The sequence below is a fragment of the Ranitomeya imitator genome, chromosome 10 (genome assembly GCF_032444005.1).
Source record: "Ranitomeya imitator isolate aRanImi1 chromosome 10, aRanImi1.pri, whole genome shotgun sequence".
In the NCBI taxonomy this organism is placed as follows: domain Eukaryota; kingdom Metazoa; phylum Chordata; class Amphibia; order Anura; family Dendrobatidae; genus Ranitomeya; species Ranitomeya imitator.
Window position 1 is genome coordinate 22,922,282 of NC_091291.1, and position 7,297 is coordinate 22,929,578.

Sequence of the window (7,297 nt, forward strand, 5' to 3'; positions counted from 1 at the left end):
GGGCGGATAGAGACAGAAGGGGGCCCCTGTGTAATAACAATATCTGGGCCCTTGGCAGCCCAATCATAATGCACCCCTGAAGCGTCGCCATGGAGGTGCACTATGTCCCCCAGGCGCCTGCACAGGTTGCTCCAATGCTGTGTCTGCCCCTGTTACCTCTTCTTAGTATATAAAAAAGGTAAAAGGGAAACCTGCCAGTATGGCCGCACTGCAAAATGTACAAGAAATTTTTAGATAAATTGAGACTGATTTTGAGGTAAGAAATCCTCCCTTTGTCACTGTTTATGAGGAGGCACTCTTCTGAAACTGTATATGAGGAGACACCATGCTGGCACTGTATATGAGGAGACACTCTTCTGGCACTGTATACGAGGAGACACTCTTCTGGCACTGTATATGAGGAGGCACTCTTCTGGCACTGTATATGAGGAGGCACTCTTCTGGCACTGTATATGAGGAGGCACTCTTCTGGCACTGTATATGAGGAGGCACTCTTCTGGCACTGTATATGAGGAGGCACTCTTCTGACACTGTATATGAGGAGGCACTCTTCTGACACTGTATATGAGGAGGCACTCTTCTGGCACTGTATACGAGGAGACACTCTTCTGGCACTGTATATATGAGGAGACACTCTTCTGGCACTGTATACGAGGAGACACTCTTCTGGCACTGTATATATGAGGAGACACTCTTCTGGCACTGTATACGAGGAGACACTCTTCTGGCACTGTATATATGAGGAGACACTCTTCTGGCACTGTATATGAGGAGACACTCTTCTGGCACTGTATACGAGGAGACACTCTTCTGGCACTGTATATATGAGGAGACACTCTTCTGGCACTGTATACGAGGAGACACTCTTCTGGCACTGTATATATGAGGAGACACTCTTCTGGCACTGTATACGAGGAGACACTCTTCTGGCACTGTATATATGAGGAGACACTCTTCTGGCACTGTATATGAGGAGGTACTCTTCTGGCACTGTATACGAGGAGACACTCTTCTGGCACTGTATATATGAGACACTCTTCTGGCACTGTATATGAGGAGGCACTCTTCTGGCACTGTATATGAGGAGACACTCTTCTGGCACTGTATACGAGGAGACACTCTTCTGGCACTGTATATATGAGGAGACACTCTTCTGGAACTGTATATGAGGAGACACTCTTCTGGCACTGTATACGAGGAGACACTCTTCTGGCACTGTATATATGAGGAGACACTCTTCTGGCACTGTATATGAGGAGGCACTCTTCTGGCACTGTATACGGGGAGACACTCTTCTGGCACTGTATATATGAGGAGACACTCTTCTGGCACTGTATATGAGGAGACACTCTTCTGGCACTGTATACGAGGAGACACTCTTCTGGCACTGTATATATGAGGAGACACTCTTCTGGCACTGTATATGAGGAGGCACTCTTCTGGCACTGTATATGAGGATGCACTCTTCTGGCACTGTATATATGAGGAGACACTCTTCTGACACTGTATATGAGAAGACACTCTTCTGGCACTGTATATATGAGGAGGCACTCTTCTGGCACTGTATATGAGGAGACACTCTTCTGACACTGTATATGAGGAGACACTCTTCTGGCACTGTATATGAAGAGACACTCTTCTGGCACTGTATATGAGGAGACACTCTGCTGGCACTGTATATGAGGAGACACTCTTCTGGCACTGTATATGAGGAGGCACTCTTCTGGCACTGTATATATGAGGAGACACTCTTCTGGCACTGTATATGAGGAGACACTCTTCTGACACTGTATATGAGGATGCACTCTTCTGGCACTGTATATGAGGAGGCACTCTTCTGGCACTGTATATGAGGAGACACTCTTCTTGCACTGTATATGAGGAGACACTCTTCTGGCACTGTATATGAGGAGGCACTCTTCTGGCACTGTATATATGAGGAGACACTCTTCTGGCACTGTTTATATGAGGAGGCACTCTTCTGGCACTGTATATATGAGGAGACACTCTTCTGGCACTGTATATGAGGAGGCACTCTTCTGGCACTGTATATGAGGAGGCACTCTTCTGGCACTGTATATGAGGAGACACTCTTCTGGCACTGTATATGAGGAGACACTCTTCTAGCACTGTATATGAGGAGACACTCTTCTGGCACTGTATATGAGGAGACACTCTTCTGGCACTGTATATATGAGGAGACACTCTTCTGGCACTGTATATGAAGAGACACTCTTCTGGCACTGTATGTGAGGAGGCACTCTTCTGGCACTGTATATGAGGAGACACTCTTCTGGCACTGTATATGAGGAGACACTCTTCTGGCACTGTATATGAGGAGGCACTCTTCTGGCACTGTATATGAGGAGGCACTCTTCTGGCACTGTATATGAGGAGACACTCTTCTGGCACTGTATATGAGGAGGCACTCTTCTGGCACTGTATATATGAGGAGTCACTCTTCTGGCACTGTATATGAGGAGGCACTCTTCTGACACTGTATATATGAGGAGACACTTCTGGCACTGTATATGAGGAGACACTCTTCTGACACTGTATATGAGGAGACACTCTTCTGGCACTGTATATGAGGAGACACTCTTCTGACACTGTATATGAGGAGGCACTCTTCTGACACTGTATATGAGGAGGCACTCTTCTGGCACTGTATATGAGGAGACACTCTTCTGGCACTGTATATGAGGAGACACTCTTCTGACACTGTATATGAGGAGGCACTCTTCTGACACTGTATATGAGGAGGCACTCTTCTGACACTGTATATATGAGGAGACACTCTTCTGGCACTGTATATGAGGAGACACTCTTCTGGTACTGTATATGAGGAGGCACTCTTCTGGCACTGTATATGAGTAGACACTCTTCTAGCACTGTATATTAGGAGACACTCTTCTGGCACTGTATATGAGGAGACACTCTCCTGGCACTGTATATGAGGAGACACTCTTCTGACACTGTATATGAGGAGGCACTCTTCTGACACTGTATATGAGGAGGCACTCTTCTGGCACTGTATATGAGGAGACACTCTTCTGGCACTGTATAAGAAGAGACACTCTTCTGGCACTGTATATGAGGAGACACTCTTCTGACACTGTGTATGAGGAGGCACTCTTCTGGCACTGTATATGAGGAGACACTCTTCTGGCACTGTATATGAGGAGACACTCTTCTGGCACTGTGTATGAGAAGGCACTCTTCTGGCACTGTATATGAGGAGGCACTCTTCTGGCACTGTATATGAGGAGACACTCTTCTGGCACTGTATATGAGGAGAAACTCTTCTGGCACTGTATATGAGGAGGCACTCTTCTGGCACTGTATATGAGGAGGCACTCTGCTGGCACTGTATATGAGGAGACATTCTTCTGGCACTGTATATATGAGGAGGCACTCTTCTGGCACTGTATATAAGGAGACACTCTTCTAGCACAGTATATATGAGGAGGCACTCTTCTGGCACTGTATATGAGGAGGCACTCTTCTGGCACTGTATATGAGGAGGCACTCTTCTGGCACTGTATATGAGGAGACACTCTGCTGGCACTGTATATGAGGAGACACTCTTCTGGCACTGTATATGAGGAGACACTCTTCTGGCACTGTATATATGAGGAGGCACTCTTCTGGCACTGTATATGAGGGGGCACTCTTCTGGCACTGTATATGAGGAGGCACTCTTCTGGCACTGTATATGAGGAGGCACTCTTCTGGCACTGTATATGAGGAGACACTCTTCTGGCACTGTATATGAGGAGACACTCTTCTGACACTGTATATATGAGGAGACACTCTTCTGACACTGTATATGAGGAGGCACTCTTCTGACACTGTATATGAGGAGACACTCTTCTGGCACTGTATATATGAGGAGACACTCTTCTGACACTGTATATGAGGAGACACTCTTCTGGCACTGTATATATGAGGAGGCACTCTTCTGGCACTGTATATGAGGAGACACTCTTCTGACACTGTATATGAGGAGACACTCTTCTGGCACTGTATATGAAGAGACACTCTTCTGGCACTGTATATGAGGAGACACTCTGCTGGCACTGTATATGAGGAGACACTCTTCTGGCACTGTATATGAGGAGGCACTCTTCTGGCACTGTATATATGAGGAGACACTCTTCTGGCACTGTATATGAGGAGACACTCTTCTGACACTGTATATGAGGAGACACTCTTCTGGCACTGTATATGAGGAGGCACTCTTCTGGCACTGTATATGAGGAGACACTCTTCTGGCACTGTATATGAGGAGACACTCTTCTGGCACTGTATATGAGGAGGCACTCTTCTGGCACTGTATATATGAGGAGACACTCTTCTGGCACTGTTTATATGAGGAGGCACTCTTCTGGCACTGTATATATGAGGAGACACTCTTCTGGCACTGTTTATATGAGGAGGCACTCTTCTGGCACTGTATATATGAGGGTGCACTCTTCTGGCACTGTATATATGAGGAGACACTCTTCTGGCACTGTATATATGAGGAGACACTCTTCTGGCACTGTATATGAGGAGGCACTCTTCTGGCACTGTATATGAGGAGGCACTCTTCTGGCACTGTATATGAGGAGACACTCTTCTGGCACTGTATATGAGGAGACACTCTTCTAGCACTGTATATGAGGAGACACTCTTCTGGCACTGTATATGAGGAGACACTCTTCTGGCACTGTATATATGAGGAGACACTCTTCTGGCACTGTATATGAAGAGACACTCTTCTGGCACTGTATGTGAGGAGGCACTCTTCTGGCACTGTATATGAGGAGACACTCTTCTGGCACTGTATATGAGGAGACACTCTTCTGGCACTGTATATGAGGAGGCACTCTTCTGGCACTGTATATGAGGAGGCACTCTTCTGGCACTGTATATGAGGAGACACTCTTCTGGCACTGTATATGAGGAGGCACTCTTCTGGCACTGTATATGAGGAGGCACTCTTCTGGCACTGTATATGAGGAGGCACTCTTCTGACACTGTATATATGAGGAGACACTTCTGGCACTGTATATGAGGAGACACTCTTCTGACACTGTATATATGAGGAGACACTCTTCTGGCACTGTATATGAGGAGACACTCTTCTGACACTGTATATGAGGAGACACTCTTCTGGCACTGTATATGAGGAGGCACTCTTCTGGCACTGTATATGAGGAGACACTCTTCTGGCACTGTATATGAGGAGACACTCTTCTGGCACTGTATATGAGGAGGCACTCTTCTGGCACTGTATATATGAGGAGACACTCTTCTGGCACTGTTTATATGAGGAGGCACTCTTCTGGCACTGTATATATGAGGAGACACTCTTCTGGCACTGTATATGAGGAGGCACTCTTCTGGCACTGTATATGAGGAGGCACTCTTCTGGCACTGTATATGAGGAGACACTCTTCTGGCACTGTATATGAGGAGACACTCTTCTAGCACTGTATATGAGGAGACACTCTTCTGGCACTGTATATGAGGAGACACTCTTCTGGCACTGTATATATGAGGAGACACTCTTCTGGCACTGTATATGAAGAGACACTCTTCTGGCACTGTATGTGAGGAGGCACTCTTCTGGCACTGTATATGAGGAGACACTCTTCTGGCACTGTATATGAGGAGACACTCTTCTGGCACTGTATATGAGGAGGCACTCTTCTGGCACTGTATATGAGGAGGCACTCTTCTGGCACTGTATATGAGGAGACACTCTTCTGGCACTGTATATGAGGAGGCACTCTTCTGGCACTGTATATATGAGGAGTCACTCTTCTGGCACTGTATATGAGGAGGCACTCTTCTGACACTGTATATATGAGGAGACACTTCTGGCACTGTATATGAGGAGACACTCTTCTGACACTGTATATGAGGAGACACTCTTCTGGCACTGTATATGAGGAGACACTCTTCTGACACTGTATATGAGGAGGCACTCTTCTGACACTGTATATGAGGAGGCACTCTTCTGGCACTGTATATGAGGAGACACTCTTCTGGCACTGTATATGAGGAGACACTCTTCTGACACTGTATATGAGGAGGCACTCTTCTGACACTGTATATGAGGAGGCACTCTTCTGACACTGTATATATGAGGAGACACTCTTCTGGCACTGTATATGAGGAGACACTCTTCTGGTACTGTATATGAGGAGGCACTCTTCTGGCACTGTATATGAGTAGATACTCTTCTAGCACTGTATATTAGGAGACACTCTTCTGGCACTGTATATGAGGAGACACTCTCCTGGCACTGTATATGAGGAGACACTCTTCTGACACTGTATATGAGGAGGCACTCTTCTGACACTGTATATGAGGAGGCACTCTTCTGGCACTGTATATGAGGAGACACTCTTCTGGCACTGTATATGAGGAGACACTCTTCTAGCACTGTATATGAGGAGACACTCTTCTGGCACTGTATATGAGGAGACACTCTTCTGGCACTGTATATATGAGGAGACACTCTTCTGGCACTGTATATGAAGAGACACTCTTCTGGCACTGTATGTGAGGAGGCACTCTTCTGGCACTGTATATGAGGAGACACTCTTCTGGCACTGTATATGAGGAGACACTCTTCTGGCACTGTATATGAGGAGGCACTCTTCTGGCACTGTATATGAGGAGGCACTCTTCTGGCACTGTATATGAGGAGACACTCTTCTGGCACTGTATATGAGGAGGCACTCTTCTGGCACTGTATATGAGGAGGCACTCTTCTGGCACTGTATATGAGGAGGCACTCTTCTGACACTGTATATATGAGGAGACACTTCTGGCACTGTATATGAGGAGACACTCTTCTGACACTGTATATATGAGGAGACACTCTTCTGGCACTGTATATGAGGAGACACTCTTCTGACACTGTATATGAGGAGACACTCTTCTGGCACTGTATATGAGGAGGCACTCTTCTGGCACTGTATATGAGGAGACACTCTTCTGGCACTGTATATGAGGAGACACTCTTCTGGCACTGTATATGAGGAGGCACTCTTCTGGCACTGTATATATGAGGAGACACTCTTCTGGCACTGTTTATATGAGGAGGCACTCTTCTGGCACTGTATATATGAGGAGACACTCTTCTGGCACTGTATATGAGGAGGCACTCTTCTGGCACTGTATATGAGGAGGCACTCTTCTGGCACTGTATATGAGGAGACACTCTTCTGGCACTGTATATGAGGAGACACTCTTCTAGCACTGTATATGAGGAGACACTCTTCTGGCACTGTATATGAGG